Source organism: Symphalangus syndactylus, chromosome 13 (genome assembly GCF_028878055.3).
Source record: "Symphalangus syndactylus isolate Jambi chromosome 13, NHGRI_mSymSyn1-v2.1_pri, whole genome shotgun sequence".
NCBI lineage: Eukaryota > Metazoa > Chordata > Mammalia > Primates > Hylobatidae > Symphalangus > Symphalangus syndactylus.
The window spans coordinates 52,411,477-52,436,634 of record NC_072435.2 but is presented as its reverse complement, the minus strand read 5'-3'; the positions used below and the strand labels follow the sequence as shown (position 1 = coordinate 52,436,634).

The 25,158-nt window shown below is 44.5% G+C and overlaps 2 long non-coding RNA genes across 9 annotated transcripts; both read left to right on the top strand.

Moving 5' to 3' along the window:
- Nucleotides 1–3,580, top strand: LOC134732144 (uncharacterized). The gene is made up of 3 exons (XR_010115027.1): nucleotides 1–130; nucleotides 3,219–3,294; nucleotides 3,378–3,580. It is a non-coding gene; the product is annotated as an uncharacterized lncRNA (long non-coding RNA).
- Nucleotides 3,581–11,363: 7,783 nt separating this feature from the next.
- LOC134732180 (uncharacterized) lies at nucleotides 11,364–24,593 on the top strand. 8 transcript variants are annotated; one of them, XR_010115062.1, is made up of 7 exons: nucleotides 11,433–11,739; nucleotides 15,738–15,847; nucleotides 16,237–16,359; nucleotides 18,348–18,437; nucleotides 20,217–20,780; nucleotides 21,936–22,042; nucleotides 23,918–24,593. It is a non-coding gene; the product is annotated as an uncharacterized lncRNA (long non-coding RNA). The 8 variants fall into 8 exon arrangements; XR_010115058.1 differs by having other exon boundaries at nucleotides 15,494–15,847; XR_010115064.1 differs by lacking the exon at nucleotides 16,237–16,359 and having other exon boundaries at nucleotides 11,378–11,739; nucleotides 15,699–15,847.
- Nucleotides 24,594–25,158: the final 565 nt, after the last annotated feature.

Here is a 25,158-nt window from a genome sequence, read left to right as displayed (position 1 = left end):
GGAGCCCAGCAAAGATGGTCCTTCAGAAGTCACAGCTGCAGCCTGATGCTGAGGAGGATTCTGGGATATAAATTATACCTGGGAATTCGTGGATGTGGCACAAACACACTTCCAGCCTCTGCTCTTGAAGGTAAAGTAGCCCTAACCTGAAGGCAGCATTTGGGCTGTTGGAAGATAAAGCAAACGGAAGCTGAGGGGAGGGATCCCAAGAGATGGAGCAAAGCACCAACACTGGCCCTTAGAGCTCATTCCCCTTCCTTTCTTTCCTCCCTTCTTCCGTCTCTCCCTCTTTCCCTCCCTTCCTCTTTCCTTTCAATTTCTAGGGGCAGGGAGGTTAATGCCAACAATCATAGCTAGTGTATTGCTTTTTATTTTTTTCAAAAAGCAAAAGCATAAGGTGATCAGTTTACTGATGAAGAATCTGAGGCTCAGGAAAGCAAAATACCATAGTTAACCAAGGCCACAAGGCCAGTCGGTGGCAACACAGGAACTAACTTGCAGCTTGCAGCTCAGTGTCCCAGGCAGTCTTTGAACTGCACTGAGCAAAGTGGTTCCAGCACTTCACAGGTTGCCTGAGAGGAAGCCGCTTCATCCGCTCAGGCATACGTGACATTTATGTGCACAATATGCACATTGCAGCGGACACCCACTTATGACATTCTTAATGATGTCACACACCTGCATGCAGCCCCTGAGACATTTCTCGCCCTGGCCCAAGCAGTAGATCCTGTGATCTGACAGCTTCACTTTAATACATCTAATAAAATTAAATGGCGTCATATAAAATTAAAGCCATAATTAAAAATTAATTAGCATGTACTATCTGGCAGCCTCAGTATCTACTGTAGTATCTTAAACACTACTCATATAGCTTTATTGATTGGAAAAAAAAGACAAAGTGCAAAATAAAACTAGCAAGCTAGCTGTCCACGGATGAAAGCAGCAGGACTGTCAAACTGCAAATGCTACAACAAAGTGTCAGATCTGATGCTTTGGAAGCGTGTTTTGGCAAGGAAAAGTCAGGGCAGAAGATATTGACCTCGACAATAAACATGCCTCTGAGAGCCCTTCATAGAAGAACAAATGTTTGCTTTAGACATGGAATGTTGGTGGGGTGTTAGCCCCCTTGGGGAGGTTTCAAGTTCATAAAAAGTCCAATCGTGAATATGAACAAAAAACCTAAATGTTTTCCTTTTCAACGGAATGGGAGGAAGTCAACAGTCAGAACTCACCTGGTCATCTCTCTCGATATGGTTTGCTAATAGGGAATTGCAGACAGGCAGCACATTTTTGTTTCAGACAAAGGAACAAGGACATCACCTCCTATGTTTCCAGAGTACTCTTCATTTCTTTTCTACATTTGTAAACTTCCTGTAAGGTTGGTTTTCAATGTTTTGATTATTTGTTCTGCATTAATAAATAAGTACGGTTGTTTTCCTGTTTGTCATCATCAGTTCTTCTAAGGCAGAAATATAAGGAAGCATTATGTGTCTTCCCCCACTGCCCAAATAATTCTTAAATTTGGTTTATGCAAGTGAGGTGCTAGAGAATTTTAGAAGATGCTAGACTTTAAATTTTCCTAGGGAAGCTGAGTGTGGACCAGATGAGGAAACTATTGAACAGAGATGCAGAAACAAAGCTAGACCTCAATTAATCAAGTCAGTGTTGTTGCGATCCACCATTGGTAACTACCACTTGCTGACTGCCATCTTTGCCAGCCATGGTGTTAAGTACTGTATGTAAATAGCTTGGTAAGATTGGCACTGATATTATCTTTATAAGGTGGACGGCGGCACCCAGGCTCAAAGCACATGTTACTTTCTTAATGATCACATGGTTAGAAAAGATCAGTGCAAGGATGCAAATCTGGGTGACCTAACTTTGCCTCTGGAATGCTGCCCTCAACTTCTCCTTCAATTCAGGGCTGTGAAAAACTAATATATCAGGAGCTCTGATATATTGTGCAAGTGGCACAGCATCATCTCATCTCCTTCACGGACTCTGATCCTCCTGCTTCCCTCTTATGAGGGCCATTGTGATTATGTCTTCCACACTTAAGTAATTTGGAGAAGCTTTTCCATCTCAAGATCCTTAACTTAAATCAGCAAAGTTTTCATTGCCCAGGTAAGGTAACATAATCACAGGTTCTGGGGATCAGAGGACGTGGACATCTCTGCAGGGCCATCATTTAGCCTAGTAGGTCCTTATGGAGGTTGACTATTGTTTTAGTCCATTTTGCCTTGATATAGCAGAATACCACAGAGTGGGTAATTTATTTTTTTAAGACATTTTTTTGGCTCATGGTTCTAGAGTCTGGAAAGTCCAAGAACATGGCATCAGCACCTGGTTAGGGCCTTTGTGCTGCATCATAACTTGAAGGAAAGCAGAAAGGCAAGCAAGGGTAGGAGTGAGAGAGGGAAGAGAGCTGAGCTTTCTTCTTTTACCAGGAGCCCATCCTCCTAATAACTAACCCACTCCCAAGGTAACAGCATTCATCAATTCTGGAGGGCTCTGCTCTCATGACCTAATCACCTCCTAAAGAACTCACCCTTAATACTTTCACAATGACAATTAGATTTCAGCATAAATTTTGGGGGAGACATTCAAACCATAAAAGCTCTTATGCTTATCACCACTATCTGCTCTCCTCCTTCTCCCCCTCACTTTTCTTAGCAGTAGGTCTTCATTAACTAAGAGTGCCCATTTGACAAGTGCTCTGGTTAATCAAAGCTTTTTACACCTATGATCAGCATTCCATCAACTAGGAAGATATGGCCTTGTTCACAAATTGCTTTAGACACTAGATTGTAAGAAGAGTCAAACACAGTAGAGGACGTTCAAGATGCTGAGTCACAAAGCCTGGGTTCAAATTCTGACATTCCCCCTTATCAGCTCATTATCCTCAGGCAATTTCCTTCACCTCTCCAAGCCCCAGTTTTCTTCTTGTAAACCAGAAGTAACCAGAGGCCCTGCCTCAAAGAGCTCAGGGAAGATTAAGGAAAATGAGAGCTCCTGGTAGCTCTTGGCATCCAATACAGACTAAGAGTATCTTGTTTTCCCTCTCAAGGGCTTGGTGTGGGGCTGGCCTAGAGCCGGTGTGCAGCAATCCCTTGGCAAGTCTCTGATGCATTGCAAATTGCGATCATATCTCTCTTAGCAAGTCCCCAACCATCCTTGGGAATTCTGAAGATCATGATTTTTTTTTTTTTTTTTGACAGATTGTTTCTCTGTCACCCAGGCTAGAGTACAGTGGTGTGATCCTGGCTCACTGAAGCTTCAAACTCCTTGGTTCAGGTAATCCTCTCACTTCAGCCTCCCAAGTAGCTGGGACTACAGGTGCATACCACTATGACTAATTATTTTTATTTTTTGTATAGATAGGGTCTCACTGTGTTGTTGAGGCTGGTCTCAAACTCCTGACCTCAAGCAATCTTCCTGCCTTATTTCCCCAAAGTGCTGGAATTACTGCACCAGGCCTGAAGGTCATGAATTTCAAGTTCTACATGGCACCAAGTTTCTGATCTTTCTTTAACTTTTTCTGAATTTCAAGGCTTATTGGTGAAGGCATCCCGTGATGGCAATAAATGTTCATGGTTCTGGAAAAACAAAGAAGCCTGAGAATTATGATGTAATCCAGCCAAGATGAGTCTTTAAATACAGCAGCTAAGTTAAGAATCCACTAAAAATTCAGTCCTTAAGGTAAACACAGACACCATGAACTAGATCAAAGTGGAATTATGATCTCATTTAGTGCAATAATGATGGTGAATTGACTAAGAAAAAATCAAAGTTGGACACAAACTCATGAAACAAGATGTTGAACTAGTAGCTACACACATAGAGTTCTAAGGCCTGCTGTCTCCTAAGATTACCTAGAAAAGTGCCCTTTGAAGCTGTGGCATCTTAGAAATAGAGTCTTGAGCCTCTCAAATCCATGCCACCATGTGCCATTTCCCCATCGCCCCACAATACAATACACACACATTTTCTATCTTAAAATTTTTAGGTGAAATTCATCAGAAACTGCCACTATCTGTTTCATTAGGGTGAGCAGAGTGCTTTATGGTCCTAAGGCAGTTGCCCTGCTTTCAAAGCTACCAATAAGTTAAATGTACAAAAATGCAAATGTTCCAGGAAGTCATAGTCTACTTCCCTGGAAGTCACTGCATGATCAGTTAAAAACAAAAATTATTCAAATAAAGATAAGATGCAGAAGCTTGGGAGATGCATTTGGCCATAAGTACAGGCCATATGCTAACACAAGCTTTGCTGGTCTTTGAGAAACAAAGAGGCTGCTATTAGCAACATTTTTCTCCAGGTGACCATAAAAGATGGGGGTGGAAGAGATGCTTGATCTTCTGCCATTACGTTCAATTCCTTGACGTTCAGAGTTGAATTGCGGGCCTCTGTGTCAAGCAAGTCTATGGACTAGAAGTTTTAGAGACAGTCCCAGGGACAGAGGTGATTCATGCAGCAAAGTGCCTTTCCAGGTCATGACATCTCATACAAACCCTACCATTCAACTTAGAGGCCCAAGTTTGGTTTCAGAATCAGCTCATTTTCAGGGAAGAGGCTTTTTTTTTTTTTATTTTTTTTATTTTTTTATGGAGTCTTGCTCTGTCGCCCAGGCTGGAGTGCAGTGGCGCTATCTCGGCTCACTCCAAGCTCCGCCTCCTGGGTTCCTGCCATTTTCCTATTTCAGCCTCCCGAGTAGCTGGGACTACAGGTGCCCGCCACCATGCCTGGCTAATTTTTTTGTATTTTTAGTAGAGATGGGGTTTCACCGCATTAGCCAGGATGGTCTCGGTATCCTGACCTCGTGATCCACCTGCCTCGGCCTCCCAAAGTGCTGGGATTACAGGTGTGAGCCACTGCGCCCGGCCGGAAGAGGCTTTTTAACCATTATCCCACTGGGCCTTGGCTGGCTTTGAGACCAGGTGGGTGAAATGTTGAGATCCGTAGTGGATATCAATGATTCTTTTTTTTTTTTTTTTGAGACAGAGTCTTGTTCTGCCACCCAGGCTGAAGTGCAGTGGCATGATCTTGGCTCACTGTAACCTCCACCTCCTGGGTTCAAGTGATTCTCACACCTCCACCTCCTGAGTAGGTGGGACCATGGGTATATGCCACCTGGCTAATTTTTGTATTTTTAGTAGAGATGGGGTTTCAGCATGTTGGCTAGGCTGGTCTCAAACTCCTGGGCTTAAGTGATCCACCCACCTCCCAAAGTGTCAGTATTACAGGCATGAGCCACCTCACCTAGCCTGATGACTCTTTTTGTCTTTCACGTTCCTTCCTTCTGGAAGTTGTTCTTTTCCAGCATGAGGACATACTCAATCCAAAGGCCCCCACTTCCTAGCCATAGTTGTGAAAACATCAGCCAATGAGAATGCCCCAGTTCTCTGGAGACTGGTTTTTCTGGGCAAAGGGAGGAGAAAAGAGGGGTATGACCCGAATAAGACCAATGGGGTTCTGTAGAAGAAGTTGCCTTGGGTGTTAGAAGAGATAGCATCGTTCTCTCCTTCAGATACTCTGCACTAATGGGATGAATTATGCCTGGAGCTTCCTAGAGTCAATTTTGGGTCAGAGAGAACTTGCCAGGGAATGACACAATAATAATGATAATAAAAAGAGCTAAGAAATAGAAGGAGATTTATTTCATTTGAGGTCCTGGATTCAGACACACCTGAAGCCCTTAAATTTTTAGTTACATAAACCAAATATTCCTCTGCAAATATTCCTTTGCTTAATCTAAGTGGTTCAGTTGCAAATGATAAAACACAAACTCAGAGTCCAGATAGGTACAATTCCTCCAAGCCAGAGTTCAAGCTCCATCTCTCTTGGAAAGACTTCCCTGGCTACTTCAGCCTCAGGGCTCCTTAGCTCTATTGAACTTAGACTGCATGTTACCATCGAGAAATGGAAGGCACCCCAGATGGTTTAATGAAGAGACTACAATATAGGGACAGCATATAGAGTTATAGGTAGGGATAATTAAAAAGAGATGCTTGGATATCCAAATACTAGCAACAAGGTCTCCATCCCCTAGGAATAAAGATAGGAGGGGAAGAATGGCATTACTGGGGCCTAATGAGAGCTAGAACCATCAGGCTCCATCTAGGATCCGTGGTCATGGAAGGATTAACCACTGCCAGAAACATGGTTATAAAGCAGGACTGGAGTAGGGAAAAGACATGCCTTAACTTCTTTCTCTTTCTGCCCTTGCATCTCCTGACAATGCACCTCATTGTTAAAATCAAACAGAAAAGCAGAGGGAAGAAATCCCAGGTGCTGTGGTCTGCAGTGATGTACCTCTGAGCCCAGGACAGGTGAGAGAGGGTAAGGACTGAATTCAGTGCTGGGGGTGACAGATGACAGCCCACAGTGTGCTGAGGTCTCACCCCCCTTTTGATAGCTGACTGTGTATGGCTCTTCCTGGGGGTAATTAATTCATGTACCTTGAGGCCTTACAAAGCTGGTGATTTTGTTCCAAAGATTGAATCCATGGTGGGAAGAACAGGCATCCCCCTAAGGGAAGTTTGCAGGGCACCTGGTGTCTCTGTTTTCCTGTCTGGTATGTGGGAAGAGTGGAGCAAAACCACTGCTGACATTTCTAGCAAATGTCTGACATTTTGAACACTTTTAAGTGAATCTGTGTAAACCAACAGTGTTGTCAGAAAGCAGAAAAGACTCCTCAGGCAGCAACATTGAATCCTTTACTCATGGTCTGGAATGTAATTTCTGCAAACAATTGAGGCAGCAAGGGTAAGAAGGAGAATGAGCCAGTGAGGCTGGAGAGACAGAGCATCTGCTAGTTCCTGAAGTGGTGTAAAAAACTGGCCTCGTTTCAGTGTGATTTCCAGGTAAATTTACGCACTTCATCTTGTGGTTGGTGCCTTCCAATTCCATAATATTGCTGTTTTACAGGCGGTGGCTCTCTCTTCCATCTTCTCCTGGCAGCCCATGCATGTCATTTCTCTTTCCCAGCTATTTTCTCCCCTCCTCTTGGCCACAAAATAACTTCCCAGCCTGTCATTTCTGAGCAAGCCCCACCTTTGGATCTCCCTTTGGGCAAAGCCATTCTGCACAGCCTGGGCTGCAGAGGAAAGGAAGGACAGGCGAGGAACAGTGGTCCTCAGCCTGATTTTGTGGCTGGTCTGCAGCCCCTCATGCAACATTCATAGAAAGTGACAAGGAGAAATTAGCCCCACTGATTTCGTTTTCATAACATCTGAGAAACAATCCTTACCAAAGATGCCTTTCAAACATCTCTCTGGCTGAAAATATAGGGTTGTCTCAGAGAAAACATGTTTCTGAATACACATCCAGAGCAATTTGTAAGAAAAGCAGAATCAGAATCAATATTTCCACAGTTTATGCCATTCCCTGCCTTCGTGAAGATATGCAACTTAATTTGCAGGCATTTTTCCTTACCAGGGAAATTGCCTGTGATGCTGACTGGATCAGAACCACTCATTTCAGACTCATTATACATTACACAATATCCCAAATGTCAACTCCCACCCACTACATCAGCATAGCAGCAGCGCTTTCAATAATAAATTACATCCATTTACTTCAATACAGTGGAAAGAGAATTTGAAGCATTAAGAACTCTTTTGCACCTGAAGGTAATTACAAGTGACTATACTGAGCCAGGACTGTGGCTATCTTCACTCAGCTAGGCCAAGAATGTTAAAGGGATTTTGGGGAAAAAAAGATGAGGTTCTTGCTAGAGCTTAAAAAATTACAAATATATGAATACACACACACAGCAGGCTCCAGATGTTTTCATAGTGTGGAAATTAGTTGCATTGCTTTTATATTAGGACAATTATAAGTGTTTAGCAAAGGGTGCCTGAAGTCAAATAAAAGAGAGGAAAAAAATGACTTTGTAATTGAAAGTCATCAAGCAGTGAGAGAAAGTACAGGTCTATTATTTATATGAAGAGACTTTTTGATTCAATTAACTTAATTAGAAAAATATACAATGAAAAATCTGACAATGAAATAATATACAATAATACAATGAAAAAATATACAATGAAAAAGCTGCAATAGTCTTGGAAAAGCTTCCATGTTCTCCAAAATGCGATGGAGGGGGAGGGGAGATGCACCATCACACAAGTCTAGAACATAATGGGTAAATGTTCGACTGAGTCTAAACCAGGGCTGCAGGGTCAGAAACAGACAGCACAGCTGGGCAGGGCTGTAGATTTCTCCTCCAAAGCTATCCATAAAGAAAATGAATGGGTTATTGAGACTAGCTGCTAGGTGTCCTGGCCTTGAAGAGGAAATGAGAAGTCAGAGGAAAAAAGCACTTCACAGGCTGCTCATAAAGACTCTTGGGAGAGAACTATGTTATTTACTTACTTGCTGTATCAGTCAGGGCATATTGGGTTCTGCTGGAGTAACAAATATCCCTGAATGTTAGTGGCTTATTATAAAAGAAGACTATTTCTTGCTAATGCTCTGTGTCTAAGCAGAAGCTTTCAGGGAACTGTATTCCTGTGGCCACTCAGGGATTTGGGCAGCCCAGGCACCACTTCCACCCATCTCTCCATGATTGGCACAGTCAGGGAAGACCACATGGGCAATTAGGACCTGGGTGTGGAAATAACAAACTTCACTTCCACTCGCATTTCACTGGCCAAAGCATGTCACATGACGCAACACACTTCAAAGAGGGATGAGGAAGTACTGTCCTCCCGTGGGCTCTGAAGGAGGGAGGAGTGGAATCATCACCATCAGCCTCATGAATGCCATCTCACTCAATAGAATTTCAGCCAAGCAGACACCAAGAACATTCTCTCCCCCGCAGCCCGGTACCAAGAGCCCAGTAGGAAAAACAGCAACAACAGCAATAGCAGAATTTTTCTCTTATTCTCTAATTGAAAATACCTTATTCTCTAACTGGTTAAAATCAAGCAAGACCTTAAAAACTGATAAAACAGGCCAGGTGCAGTGGCTCACGCCTGTAATACCAGTACTTTGGGAGGCCAAGGCTGGCAAATGAGTTGAGGTCAGGTGTTCGAGACCAACCTGGCCAACACGGTGAAACCCCGTCTCTACTAAAAATATAAAAGTTAGCTGGGCATGGTGGTGGGTGCCTGTAATCCCAGCTACTCGGGAGACTGAGGCAGGAGAAATGCTTGAACCCGGGAGGCGGAGGTTGCAGTGAGCAGAGATGGCGCCATTGCACTTCCAGCCTGGGCAACAAGAGCAAAACTCTGTCTCAAAAAATAAAAATAAATAAATCATAAAGCAAGAGTTTCTTGCAGCTCTATAGAGGATGTTATTCAGCAATACAGTGATTTGCTAGAAGGAAGCATCACACAACAGTACAAGAGTGACTCACAGGAGAGAGAGAAGGAGAGAGAGAGCGAGAGCATCCAGGCCATGAGGCTCCCTCAGTAGGGCTCCAGCAAAGCCTGGAAGAAGAGGGCGGGAGGCTAAGGCACTCACGGTGTCTTACTCAACACGGCGGCACTGTTGGGCAAGCAATGCTACTACCATTTACCACAAGGAAAGGAGTTTCTGAGAGATCAAATGACTGTCCCAGATCAGGCAGCTCGTACATGCAGGTCTGGCAGGAAATTAAATATGGCGATGTGGGAGGCAGAGGAAGGAGCAAAAATGAGACTGCAGACTTGAGCCACAGAGAAACCAGGAAAACATATAAAGCAGTTACAGTGGTGTAAAATGTAGAAGCTTCAGTCTGCTTAGTATAGGGGCAAAATTGACCTCTGTGTCCCAAAAGGCAGGCTCTGACAGTGTCTGAGGGTCTGTGCATCAGGCATGAGACAGCAAAAACAAAAATTCAAAACTATCTCCAAAATATGCCCGAGTGTATTTCCTTACTGTGCAAGAAAGAATGCAAACTATAAAATATGAAACACTTTCCTTCCAAAATGATTAATGTATTTTGAAGAATTTTGATTTTAAAGGAAACAAATTCTCACTGACCAGTAAAACACGACTATCCAGAAGGACTCATTCCTGAAGGCTTCTGATTCTGGAACCTATGCCTGAGACCTCCTCAGAGCTGCTGAAAAAGCCTGAGAGCTGGGACTGGCACCACAGAAGTTCCTGACCTCCATCCACTGCCCTGTCGAGACTGGATGCATTAGTGGACTGTATTTTCACTGGTTTCTCCTGCTGTTTAGTCCTGCTGTGAATCTGGAACAGAGAGGGCAGCTCAGTAGGAAGGGTTCCAGCTCCCATCCCACCGCAGAGATACAAATAAAGTCTCATCCAAATACACACACACAGAAACATACACACACCCATACATGCACATACACACACACTCATAAACACATAATACATATATACACACCCATACACCCAACACACACAAATACACGCACACATATATATACACACACACACCCCCATACACATACACACATACACACACACCCACAAGCACATTTATAGACAAATATGTACACCCATGCACACACCCATACACCCATATACACACATAAATACAACACACTCACATGTACACACATACACACACCCACTCAAACATAAACACATACTTACACAAATATACACACCCACACATCTATCAACACATACATACATATACACACCCATACACCTGTACACACTCATACACACCACACACATCACACATATACACACATCCATAAACACACATACACACATACACACCCATACACACATACACACAACACACAATACACACAAATACGCACACATACACCCATTCAGATAGATACACATACACACCACACATACACACACATACCAATACACACATGCACACCAACACATACCCACACACACCCACACACCCATACATGCACACACAACACAGAGACACACACATACATGCACAAAACATATACACACACATGCACACACATACACACATACAACAGAGACTCCAGAATTATCAGCCTTACATTGTCACCATTAGAGGCTCCTTCCTTGGAATCTCTTAAAAGACCAACCTAAAATTGGGGAATAAAAACGTGCATTATCTTCTTGGATCTCACTTTATGATCTTAAGTGTGTTCCCTTGAATCTGAATCTTGGCTCCTCATCCTTAAAATTAGAGCAATGAACAAAAAACATATATTTTAAAGGGTGTTCTGTGGAGCCCTGGTCCCAGCAACTGTTAGGAGTTCTAAGGCCTTGCAGCCAAATAAGACTGGGAAGGCCTGGGTGTCTTACTGGAATTTCTCAGGACATTTAATGTGCTGCTCTATGAACAAATCCTTCAGAAGCACCGTGTTATCCACCCGTCCTTAACTACTCTGACCGTGGAATGCCCCTAGTGCGTAAGGTGCCTTGGGAAACAGGCTTCCAAACCATTCAGCCCCGCCCTCAGAAGGTCCTCTGCAGCCATAACACTCATCACCCAAGGACGTAGCTGCTGTCATCATCCCCCTCAGAGGCTCAGAATTTTAGCTTCAGCCTCACTAACAGCAGAAGGGAACGTCTGGGGACAGGACTGTTCTAGGTGAAGGAGGGGTTGGGGACGTGCAGATGGTAGCAGGAGGTTTTGTGGAGGAGAGGCCAAAGAGTTCACCAGGGCCAAACTTGACAGCCTTGCTCACAGGAGTCTACAGATGCTGCTAACTCAGCCTCAAATCTCAGACAGACGATCTCATCCCCACTGTGAACAAGACATGTGTGCTCCTCCAGACAAGCATGGCTCTGGGGCTGGCGTCTGATTCCCATAGTTCCTGGACTTAATCTTGGGTAAGTCCTCATTACCTAGAAATTTCACTTTCCACTTCCTGGTTGAAATTCAAGAGCAATGAAATTTTAATGCTTGGCCCTTTGTATTAGAGGTTGAAGAGGGCAAGGGGGTGGGCAATCTGTGGAGATATGCTAGACTAGCTACATTATTTGCAGGGTCCCTTATACAAAAAGCAGGAAAAAACATACAAAATATCACTGATGAAACATTGTATACTATGTGTATTTTGTCACAGTATAAAAGCAGAAAAAGTGTAAAGGCACCAAAATATAAAGATTTATCCTTTAAAAAAAGTTATTTGTAATACATTAAGGTAATCATGATATTCAACAATATAAATTTAAAATTAAGAAAATATTTTGTGTCATAATTTATACAATACAACAAATAACAATTTATCAGTATAATACCTTAATTGATGATAAATGAATTTTGCAAATTCATTTATCAGGTCATCAGAAATTTTACTTTTAGCAACTTAATTTCCAATTGACATATTTGAAAGCAATGTCAGTCACTTGGCAAATGTAAGATCACACATAATTTTTGATAATTTTAATTTTAGAAAATTAAAAATTTTTTAAATTTTTTTGGTAATTTAGTTCTTATTTGGAGTCGTTAAAAATTGTGACAGTATTGGGATACATTTCTGAAAAGTTTTTAGTAAAACTAAAGATGATAATTTTTGTGGAACGAATTTTCTAAGAGGTTTTATGTCTTCATATCAATCGGTTTTGCATAATTCTGAATTTAATTTTAAAGGCGAGTTCATACAATGTCATTTTAATGTGTCCTTTGAAATTCCCTGAAATTGGTGAAGATCGTACAAAAAAAGAAAGGACTTCCTGCTTTGTACATGATTTTAAATGTCTGTTTATGTATTCTATCGCCATATGTTTACATTGATAAATTACAAAAGATAATTTTAGAATTAGATCCCTTGTTAGGAGATACTTTATATGAAACATCATATGCAAATAGTGTTCTTTTATGTTGACTATGTTGTTCTTTAGTTTCTAATCCTGTGGTTATCTTCTTTGTGTTCTCAGTTTCTAATCCTGTGGTTATCTTCTTTGCAATGTTGCAGCAGTTTTTAGAAGTTTAAAAGCTTTAATATTTGAAATCTCTGATACGCTTTATAGCAATGTACATGCATATGCTCTTATTCTGTAATAATTTACCGACAAAATTTACCACCTGACTGCTCGAAGTTCATTCAGGCTTAGGAGATGTTTTTCCAACAGCTTGAGAAATTCTTTCTTGGGAGGACTTCCCATGCCCCAGGGACTTTACACGCCTCATTTCTCTTAATTCTCACAAGCAGCCAAAGAGATGGGTGATACCACACTCATTCTGTAAATGAGCAAACAGGGTGGCAGAGGGTTCAGATTTGCATTCAGGTCTGTCCAGCAGCAGAGCTGGAGGCATTGCCACTTCAGCCCCATGAGCTCCATGAGCTCCTGTAGAGCCAGAGGCCTGGATCAGAGGCCTCTCACTCACAGTCCACCCTCACTTGAGCCCTGGTTCATCAGTGTTTATATGGAATTTGAATGGACTGAGTTCCCAAAGCCTGAAACACAGTAAGAGCAGTGAATCAGATGTGTGAGGTATGTGTGTGGGGGGGACAAAGACGCTCTAGGAGGCTTTCATAGGTGATAGTGGAAGACGAGGCAAAAAATAATCATTTCCCCCGATCAGACGCAATGATGCCTCTCTGCAGCAGGCTGGCATTGAATGACTCTGCACAACGCAGCAGGCTCTGGTCCTATACTTTCATTATTATTCCTATCTTAAGTCCCTGTTAGAGCACAGCAAATGCTCCACCAATAAATGGCAGACACTTGTGTGAGAAGAAGCCCTTGAATGTATTTGGGGCAAATACAGAGGGTGAAAATTATGGAACAATTCCAAGGTTCAAGGTAAAAGAACAGGCTTCAGAAGGAATTTTGCAGATGAAGTCAGAGTGTAAGTAAGTTGAGGAACCTTATGGTGGGATTCTCTCAGGTTCCCATGGGATCCCAGCAATTCTCAAGCATCCAGTACAAAGTCTGAGAACTATGGATCCAACGGACAGTGTGCTGGCCTCTTTCTTTTTTTTTTTTTTTTTTTTGAGACGGAGTTTCACTCTGTCACCCAGGCTGGAGTGTAGTGGTGCAATCTCAGCTCACTGCAACCTCTGCCTCTTGGGTTCAAGCGATTCTCCTGCCTCAGCCTCCTGAGTAGCTGGGATTACAGGTGCGTGCCACCATGCCTGGCTAATTTTTGTATTTTTTAGGAGAGATGGGGTTTCATCATGTTGGCCAGGCTGGTCTCGAACTCCTGACCTCAGGTGATCTGCCTGCCTCAGCCTCCCGGACTGCTGGGATTACAGGTGTGAACCACCGAGCGCCCCCCCACCCCACCTCTTTCTTAGAAGAAAAATTGTCAGTTGATGACTTTGAGCAAAATTCTTCACTCATATATAGTATGTAGGAGCTTAGGATTTCTCACAGTGAGCTTGACATTTAGAAGTCCCTACTGCTTGTCTATCTTGAAGACTATCATTATCTTCTCAATCTGTTTCCTATTATGAAATGCAGTTCAATTTGGACCATGAGGAAGACTGAGAAGGAACATTATTCTTTTTAATAGCTGCATAATATTTCACTTCAGGATGTAATCAAAATCTATTTAATCAATTCTGTTTTGGTGGCATTTAGAAAGTTTTCCTGAATTTTTGGCTCTTAAAAACAATACTGGCTGGCACGGTGGCTCACGCCTATAATCTGAGTGCTTTTGGGAGGCCAAGGTGGGTGGATCACAAGGTCAAGAGCTCGAGACTAGCCTGGCCAACATGATGGTGAAACCCTGTCTCTACTAAAAATACAAAAGTTGGCCAGGCGCAGTGGCTCACACCTGTAATCCCAACACTTTGGGAGGCTGAGGCGGGAGGATCACGAGGTCAGGAGATCGAGACCATCCTGACCAACATGGTGAAACCCCATCTCTACTAAAAATACAAAAATTAGCTGGGTGAGGTGGCGCGCACCGGTAGTCCCAGGTACTAGGGAGGCTGAGGCAGAAGAACGGCTTAAACTCTGGAAGCAGAGGTTGCAGTGACCCGAGATCACGCCACTGCACTCCAGCCTGGTGACAAAGTGAGACTCTGTCTCAAAAAAAAAAAAAAATTAGACAGGCGTGGTGGCAGGTGTCTGTAATTCCAGCTACTCAGCAGGCTGAGGCAGGAGAATTGCTTGAACCCGGGAGGCGGAGGTTGCAGTGAGCCAAGAACGCACTACTGCACTCCAGCCTGGATGACAGAGCAAGACTCCATCTCAAAAAAAAAAAAAAAAAACCTAAAGCAATACCGCCATTGACATCCTTGTAAATCTCACTGCACACTTTCAGAGGCCATCTGCCCATAGGAATTATTCTAATTTAACCCTCACAAGAACCCCATGTGTTAGGTGTTATTATCGTTTTGGCTGATGTGGAAACTAAAGTTCATGAAGACCTTTTTTATGGCTAAGGTTCCATAGCCGGTAAGTGATGGGACACTGATTCTGTGACTTACTCACTGCTCTGTGCAGGGAAACTGTGAAAACAGAAGTGTCATAGGCATGCAACCTCACTGACAGACAATGAAACTCACTGTGGTGAGGGGTGCGGGGGAGGCCTCAGGAAGGCCAGGGAAGGCTTTTTGAAGAAGGGGGTCGAGGCTTGGCTTTGAGGTCAGGCTTCAAAAGGTATTAAGGAAAACACCCTCTTCCGCAGTGTGAAAGGCCTGGAGGGAAGGAAGAATGAGGAGCTGTGGAGTAGGGGAGGCAGCAGCATCAAAACTGCCTATCTGAGCATGCGGTCCCTGTGGCTTGGAGACCCTGCCCCCTCTGGACAGAGGGAGAGGTTGTGGTCAGAAGCCTTGAATGCCAGGAGGGCTCTTCCTTCCTCAGTCCACCTTCTCCCCCCCCCCAAAACACAGTGTTCTGGTGACTGTCTTGGAAAGATCCTCACTCTTCAGCTTTGCACAGAGTCACAGATGGTTGCTGATGACCTGGGAGCTGTGGACACCCTGAGCATGGTGCCCTCCATGACTGAAGCTGCTCCTGTGAGGGCTTAGGAGACAAACAGGTGAGGAGAAAGCAGCTCAGGGACTCTGGGCCCCTGGTCTAATGCTTCTTTATCTTGTTGAATGTAAGAGAAAAGCTGAAGACTCAGGAAAATTGGCAGTCAATTGTCATTTTACTGCAAGAGCAGCCATGTGGGGAGCGGAATTTCAGTTGTGTTAGAGATGAGAGAGTTGAAGAATGCCTGACATGGGCCCGGGAGGCACACGTCACAAAAACAAAGAAGTCCTGGTGGCTGATTACTCTTTCTTTAAATTCGTAGGGCTTTTTATTTTAAAAAATGAATTTTATGTGAATTGAAAATAAAGCCCGCTTTTCTTACAGTAAAATGCCAATATTTAAAGGTAGAAAGATCATAGATTGAAATGTAATAAGCTTTTGTCTCATCACCAGAAGCTTAAGGAGGCCCAAAGAACAGCATAAAGTGTGGAATACTTCTGCAGAAAAAAAGAGAGGATGCCTGTGCCCTGCGATGGCCTCTAGGATTTGTTGAGTCAGTCACCCAATACGTATTCAGTGAGTGTCCATCATGTGCCTGGATTGGGACGTGCAGGGCATGGCTGTGAAGAGACGCACCTGTGCCTTCTTCCTCACCCTCGTGAAGCTCACGGCCTGCACAGGGGCAGGGGTGCAAGAGGGAGGCCAGTGGGACCGAGGGAGTCAAGTGGACTCGAGAGCAAATGAAGGGAAGAAAGTCCTTCCTCCAGGAGTAACCCCTGAGCCAGAGTGACTGTGAGATCTTTGGGAGACTTCCATGTGCCAAGTGCTTTAATATGTGAGATAATTTATAGCAACAAGAGATCAGTATTCATATCTACAGCTTATGAACTGAAAAAAAAATTACTCAGAGAGAGGAAGAAATTTTCCCAAGTCACATGGCCAGTAAATCACAGAACCAGGGTTCTTTGCCACTCGTACATTTCCCATCCTGTTCCTTGGCTTCTCCGGCATGCTGGTCCCCATTTAGATTAAACATCCCCAAACTAAGGCTCTACCTTGGAGAAAGCTGGGGATATATTATCCCTCTGCTGCCCAAATCTGGGAACTGGGAGGCAGGAGCCTTTTGCATTTTGGAAATCCAGCTGTTTTCTTTTTGCACCTAGAAGCTGGGGGACAGAGGGAATTGCTTATTTTCTGTAAAAACCTGACAAGTTGTTACATCTTTGGGAGGCATTCACACTCCTCCGTTTCTCCTCATCCTCCCCACATGTCCCAAACCTGTTTCAATTCCTTCCTCACTTGGTGCTTAAATGCTTGAGCCTGATGAGAGGAGGAGCCTGACTCTGGGAAGTGCAGTGGAACTCAGCTGGAAATTACTGGAAGGCTGCACATATCTAAGAGCACTTCAATTTTTCAAATTGGACTTCAAATGTAGAAGATAGCAGGACCCTTCAACAAGTGAATCCCTCTGTAAACTTAAGTCATGCCCTCCACTGGGAGCCCAGCATCCCATTGCTTCCAAGTTGAGGTGCTTATGAAAGTAGCTGTGTATCAGTGGGGGCTAAGCATCAGGTACCCATGGACACAAAGATGGGAGCCACGGACACCGGGGACCACTAGAGAAAGAAAGGGTGAGGACAAGGGATGAAAAAACCACCTGTTAGATACCATGCTCACTACCTGGGTCAAAGGATCATTTGTGTCCCAAACCCCAGCATCACACATATAGCCATGTAACAAACCTGCACATGCACCCCATGAAGATAAAATGAGAGTCAAAATTATGTTTTTCAAAAGCAGCTAGAATGGCTATGACAACCAACACAGAATGAGGGGTGTCTGGAGCACAGAGGCCACCGCAGTTTCCTGAGAGCCCAGAGCTGCAGTGGAGGCTCTCATTCAATCATTCACTCATTCAACAGAAATAAACTGAGTGCTTGCTGCACACAACAAGCCCAGGGCAAGCATGGGGGCGTGTGACAGTGGCCTGCCCGCCTCCCGGAGTGCACACAAAGGGCAAGTCTCTTTCCTCAGTGTAGCTACTTTGATAGTCTGAAACAACAAGCACCAGAATAATTGGGGGGTGAAAGGGCTTCCTGCCAGTCTCACTCAGTCCGTTTGTGTCTCTCCTAGGAGCCCTTGCCTTGCTGGGTCAGTGCTCAGACTCCAGCAGGGGGCACCTGTTCGGAGAGTGCTCCGGGGCAGCATGGAGGGACAGACGGGATGTGGGAGGAGGGGAGTGAGCTTCCAAGGAATGAGGGGGCTGAAGGGAGAGCAGGAGGACATTTGAGTGGGCAGAAGCCTTGATTCTGAATCTCCAAGAGGCTCCACAGTGTCATCGGGATCTGCTGATCTTCAATAAGAAACCAGCTCTCCGTGAGAACTGACTGGAGGGATTTCAGGGTCATACACCAGATTCCCAGCACAGCTCTTACATCTGTGCATGGATGGCTGTAATGACCCACACATGATAAGAATCATACATGGAACTTTTGTTACTCATCCATATCTGAGAGCTGGAGACTCAATGCAATTTAACAAACCCTATCTCCCCTTCTTCTCAGGGTTCATTGCCAGCATCACTGGGCAGAGATTTATCAGGATTGCAATGTAAATTTAGGGTCAAGCTTTCTCTTCAGACATCTATTTCCAAGGTACGGTTAATTCTACTTCATGTCTTGCTTTCTGGATGATATGCAAATGTGTTGACTGATCTCATCTCTTTGTTGTGATATTCAAACATACTTGGGGAAATTAAAACAGTAATGCCATTCATTAATGACCACTTAATAATTTATAATCAAGGTGCAGCCTGCCGTGTAAATCAGCAAAGTCAGGTTTGTTTGAAGTGTAAAAAGGAAATAATCTATGAGTTTATTTGCTAATTGTACTTGTAATTGACCCTAGAAGACCTTGCTGAATTCAACCCAGGAGATATATTATTTTCTCACTCATTTGATTAGTTTCAGCACGCTAATGAGGCCCAGACACCCACTTTAAGATAGTTGTTTGGCTTACTTGCATTTGGTCCATGTAAATTATCTCTCCACATCAGTGATCTTTTACTGATTACCCAAGGTTGTGCATGAGTCATGATCTATCAATGGCTGGTCTTTCTGCTTCGCTCAACTAGACAGAAGCCCAGTGAAGGAAGAGACTATTTCTATAGTGTTCATAGTTTCATTCAATGACAAGCACAGCTGTTTAAGAAATATCTGTAGAATGAATGCCATCAATCCCAGGGACATTGGTTGTTCCAGCAGCAGTCCCTATGTGACATGGCAGGCTCTGTTTTATAATTATGCAAAAAAACACCAGTGAGCAGTGGGAAAAGGCAGGGTGCCTTCTTGTGCTCTGAGCTCACACCAGCAGCCCCTAAAACACACAGTCATATATATGCATGTGTGCACATCCACACGCGCACACATGTACACGGCCTGCCCCTCCTTGAACAACCAAGGGTTTCACTAAGAACAAAAGAGACATGTTCTTGTGGCCAGATTTATATTCCCCTTTTGTCAAACTCATTGTTCAAATCTCTTTTATTAAACTCAAATGTGTGATCTGTAAATGCCATGATGTGGCAGTTTCATAAAGAATTTTATTAACAATTATTCTGACGTAACAGGGATTTTAGAGCCAGGAAGCACATACTTCACCCTCATAGGCTCTGTCTTGCCATAAATTCTGTGATGCTGGCTGAGAACTTACTCTCTCTGAACTTAATTTTTTTAATCTGTCAAACAGATCCAATAGCAAACAAAGATCATATTGTTGGTAAAATTACTTAACACAAGGTAGAATAATGAAGTATTATTTTTATCTATTAAACTAGCAGGCTTTTTTAAAAGATAGAACCGGCCAGGCATGGTGGCTCATGCCTGTAATCCCAGCACTTTGGGAGGCCAAGGCGGGTGGATCACGAGGTCAGGAGCTCGAGACCAGCCTGATCAACACTGTGAAACCCCGTATCTACTAAAAATACAAAAATAAGCCAGGCGTGGTGGTGCACACCTGTAATCCCACCTACTCAGGAGGCTGAGGCAGGAGAATTGCTTGAATCCGGAGGTGGAGGATTCAGTGAGCCGAACAGAGAGAGTAGGAAGAGCACAGTTGGACACCTATCATTACCTCAACTTTGTATATATGTGTGCGTATGCCTACCAGGATCAGAAAACGTCTAAAAGGATATAGAGCAATATTTTAACAGTGACTATTTGGGGAGAGGTAAAATCATACATTTTTAAGATTTTCTTCCATGGGTTTTTCCATATTTGTGAACATTCCTATCTCTTTTGAAACCAGAAACATTTATTTTAAACTTACTTTATAGATGTGAAGGTACTGAACCATTGTGACATATTCTTGTCTTGTTCCTTCTGGTGACTTCTTCCACCTCTGAGGACTGGGGGCTTTGCTTTTCTTCCTCTCAGGGTCCACTGACCTAGAACTGAGCTGCCTGAAGCATGCCATCCAGAGGCCTTAAGTTCGAGGCCCGAGCAACCAGCCTGCCTTGTGACAGCGAAGGCAGGCAACATATTGATCTCCGTGGTTGCTCCCTGTGCATTTAAATAATAGATCATGGACTGGGGCTGTGGAGAGAGGAAAATCCTGGCCGCCACTCTATCATTTCCCCAGCTATGGATTTTGTCATTACTGTATTTGCCTTGTGTTACAGTGGGCGAAGATTGTATTTGTGATTGATGGCAGCAGATGGGCAATTTATTCTGCTGTTTACTTTTTATGGTGGTGGATGTGGGAGTAAATGCAGCCAGAACACTTGGCTAAGCATTTGCTAATATCCTCTATTGACTGAGACACACAGGGAGTTTATCTGAGGTCCATGGACACAGCCTTGACACGGAAAAGGGGCCCAGGATGCTCAAGAACTGTGCACTCAGGGACTGAGGAAAGGGGTGCCAGGTACTTGACACCAGTTAACCTGTGTAAGCACCATGATCAGCCAAGAAGCAGATGCGATTATCTTCACTGTATAGGTAAGAGGGGCGGGGAGATGGTCTCCAGGCTCACTCAGCTGGTGGGTATTACAGCTAGATTTTGAGGGCAGGTCTCGTGATGCTAAAACCTATTCTTAGTGTCTGGGTTCTGGATTTTTTAGAATTAGATTTTAAAGCAAGGACTGATTAAGGAAATTCTGAAATATGTCTGTGCATGCACACACACATACACACACCACCAAGGGTGGAGAAGCAGCAGGACAGAAAACAGAAAGAAAGAAGCCAAGCAAGAGTGTGATTTCAGAAGAAGCCCCAGACATAGGCAGACCCCACAGAGAGCACTGGAGCATGAGTCGACCTCAGAGTCTGTCCTGAGCCTAGCGGGGAGCTGTACTGTGCAGCCTCACACCAGCCAGTCACTGGCTGTAAGCCATCCTGCATTTCCCATGGGCAGGACCACTTTAGCACCTTAGGGCCGACCCTCAAAGAAGGGCCAGCAAAGAACAGGGTTGTGGGGCTGGCATGCAGAGCTAGTGACAGGGATCTAAGGGGATTTTGGCAGGACAGGGTCCCAGGGCAGGAGTCTGGAGGTTTGAGCTAGCCTTCAACTGAAAAGGACCTCCCAGTCAGTTTCCTCAAGCCAGTATCTGGCAAGGGAACAGTGGGAAAAGTTTGGGAAGGAGAAAAGGAGCTCTGCTGGTCTGCGCCTCACCTGTCAGAGACATGCCCTGAACACCCCCAGCATTCTGCTGTGGCCCACCATGAATCTCACCACCCCCCCTGTTTTTTATTTTTTTATTTTTTATTTTTTTTAGAAAAACACCCTTAAGCATGTTGTTTTTATTAATTCCAAGGACTCTTAGCACCAAAGCTCTGATATTGGTCATAACTACCAAGACTTGCTTTAATTTGACTGGGATGATCTCTGTTTCCTCTAGGGCAAAAAGAAAGTTAATTTTTTAAAAATAAATGTTCGATTTTATAATAATTTTAGATTACAGTAGAAGCATTGCAAAGATGGTACAGAGAGTCCCCATCTACCCCTCAGCAGCTTTCCGTAATGTTGACATCTTAAATTCCCAGGGCACATCTGCCAAAACTGAGAAATTAACATTAGCCCGTCACTCTCCACTAAACTACAGACTTTATTTAGATCTCACCAGTTTTTCCGCCAATGTCTTGTTTCCATTCCAGGATTCTATCAAGGATCGATGCTGCCGTCAGTGACTTTGCTCCCCTGATTCCTTCCACCCTGAAAATGCTTTTCCTCCATTTCTACACATTGTAACTCTCAATGAAGGGTGAGTTCTGAAACCAGTCCACACGCTCGTTTATTTGTTCCTTCAGACATTTATTCAGCATCACTTATTTGGAGACTCCTCAGTGCCAGGAATTAACCCAGTTCTGAGACTACGCTGATGAGCAGGAACATTACATGTGTATTCTTGGGGTGCTCCCAAAGAGTGGGGGAGTTAGACACTCATTAAATGAATACACGCATAGGTGTGACACCACAGGCTGACACGAGTGCTGGAGAGAAAGACAAAAACACCATGAATACATTTCTCCATGGCTGGGCAGGCCCAGACAAGGAAGACTCCAGGGTGTCTGCCTATGCAGCAGGTGGCTGGTAACCTTCTAAGACAGAGAACAGGGGAGAAGCACTGGGTTTATAGGAGCAGGCTCATGAGTTTGGTGTGAGATACCCAAGCCAAGACCTCAGGCAGGCAGGTGGAAAGATCTGTCAGGATCTCAGGATAGCGGCCTTCTCTGATTGTCCCAGCTGGATACAGTTTTTTTCTCTTTTCACTTTGACTCCCATGACATTCCATCTATTTTATAACACTTACCTTAATCAATAAGAAAAGCAGTTTACCTTGTTCTAGAGCCATTTTTCTTCCTAACTTATCTTCTGTCATGTCATAGGCTCTAAGCTTCATAGAAGCATTCTTTATCTGTCTTTCGCACTCCACCTGTCTCAGTATTCTATACCCAGTGGGGGCTTAATAAGTGTTTATCACACTGAATTGGAAGGCAGGCCAGTTGATAACATCACAGATATCTGACTATATCTGTGGAATGGGCTTGATTTTCTAAAGAGAAAGTCAGACTGATGCTTCTCAAACCACCCTTCCCAGGTACTTCTGTTGGACGTCACAGGGCAGGCTCTGGGGACTGCAGGCAGCCTCCCCCATGAAAGGGGGTGTCAGTGGCAGGAGGTTGTCCCACAAAAGGGAGAGTTTCATGGCCACTTACATTTATGAAGCTCTGAGTTAAACTTATTTTATTTACTGTAAGAATTTCAAAGAGGAAAAAGACTATGAAATATTTTCAAATGTATTAAAAACTCACCCTTCCAGTGCCCTCCCCGCTGACTTGTAGAGTATCTAATAGAACTAGTGCACTTGAGAATGGTTCTGAAATGCTACAAATGCCACCTGGTTTCCTCAAAGCTCATTCATAGTGGCCAAAATTCCTGCATAATGAAGTGAGACATCATATACACAGAATAGGTATTTCTGTGGCTCCCCGAAATGACCAGGGACAACATTATGCCACAACATTTTCTTCACTGGGATCGTCACCTGCAGCCCCCAGAGCCTGTCCTGTCCTTGCCCTTACGTAGGTGCCCCGAGTGGCAGCACACATGCTTGCGGCTCCTGCATCCTGCACAGCACAGGCAATGGGCTGGGTTGGCAGCTATCGTCCCACAGAGCCAGCCCCGTCCCTGACGTCACGGAGCTCTGGGTCTCCTGTGCTAGCCAACACTAAGCAGCCCAAGGTAGGACATAGGCAGCACAAGATGGGTACAGGGGCTCAGGGAAGGAGCCAAGACTGAAGCTAAGAGAAGGCGAGAGTGATGGAAGCTTTGGCTCTTCTGCAGCTCCATTTAAGCAGCTGCTCAGGGCCTGGGGATCGGACCCACAGCATGAGGGCAGGTCCAGAAGCAGAGCTGGAAAAAGTGCAGCCCTAGGTTGCCCATCATCCCAATGTTCAGCAACATACGGGCAAGACATGGAGGGACCCCCTGCTCCTTGTCAAGGAGGAGTGACATTCCCAGAAAGCCTTCCCCCTATGCGGGATGTGGTCAGTGGCATCCTCTTCGTCAGTGACACAGGGGAGGGGATGGAGGGGAGGGAGGTTCCCAACTGCAGCTACTGCCTTTCACTCTGCAGCATCGAACAGCCCCTGGATCTGGCAGAGCCCCCTGACAGCGATAACTGAAGCCGACCCTGAGAATGACCCTATGGTCTAAGAAGAATGTGTGTTCCGAGCCCCGAGCTAAGGAATCTGAGCTCCACTCAGATAACCACTCCTGGCCAGGCGCAGTGGCTCACGCCTGTAATCCCAGCACTTTGGGAGGCTGAGGTGGGCGGATTACTTGAGGTCAGGAGTTCAAGACCAGCCAGGCCAACATGGCAAAACCCCGCCTCTACTAAAAATACAAAAATTAGCCAGTCATGGTGCTGCGTGTCTATCTCAGCTACTAGGGAGGCTGAGGCAGGAGAACTGCTTGAACCCAGGAGACAGAGGTTGCAGTGAGCAGAGATCGCACCACTGCAGCACTCTACCGAGGTGACAGAGTAAGACTCTGTCTCAAAAAAAAAAAAAAGAAAAAAAAGAAAAGAAATCCACTCCTTATCCCTGAAGGACATCTGAACCCCTGGCCCATCCCTTGGAACCCAGTCTGTACAGGGAGTCAAGGCCCTTTGTTTTGAGTTAAGTGGAGGGTGCTACGTGAAATGCTATATGAATGGCATGCTTTTTACCAACTGTAGTGGTTCTCCTGTCCAGCCTGCTGCTACTGTACCACCCTCAATGCAAGTTCCCTCAATAAACTCTGTGTCTTGATTGCTGTCTTAGGTCTCTTCTTCAGCCCCTCAGACACAGTGCCATCCCTACTGGAGCCCATGGGGTACAGCGTAACACCTGGGCACTGAGCAAGGACCCCTCCTACCCGCACACGGTCGAGTGCTCACATAGAACCCCTGAGGGGCATATCAGGGCTCTCGAACAGAAAACTAATGTGCATGCAACGTATGTTTTTTGGCTGAAAGAACAGAAATCCATTTTCTATTTTCTCACTGTTCTGGAGGCTTGTGGCCTGAGGGCCAGGGTGCCCATGGGTGCATGGCTGGGTGCTGGCGAGGCCCTCACCCTTGCTCAAATTCTCCCAGAGTGTCTGAAAGAGAATTTGGGGAGGAAGAAGGTTGTGCTGGATCCCTAACATCTATATCCTGAGAGTGAAAACACATCCCTGCTGAGCTGGGTTTACAGCTTTTAGGTGAAAATGTTAGGAAATTCATTCTGGTTTTGAGCTTTTTCTAAGAAATCGAACCAAAATACTACTGGTCACCTCACTCTACAGGACCATAGGGAAACCAAATGGTACAGTTTAGAAGGTAGAAAATGGGTG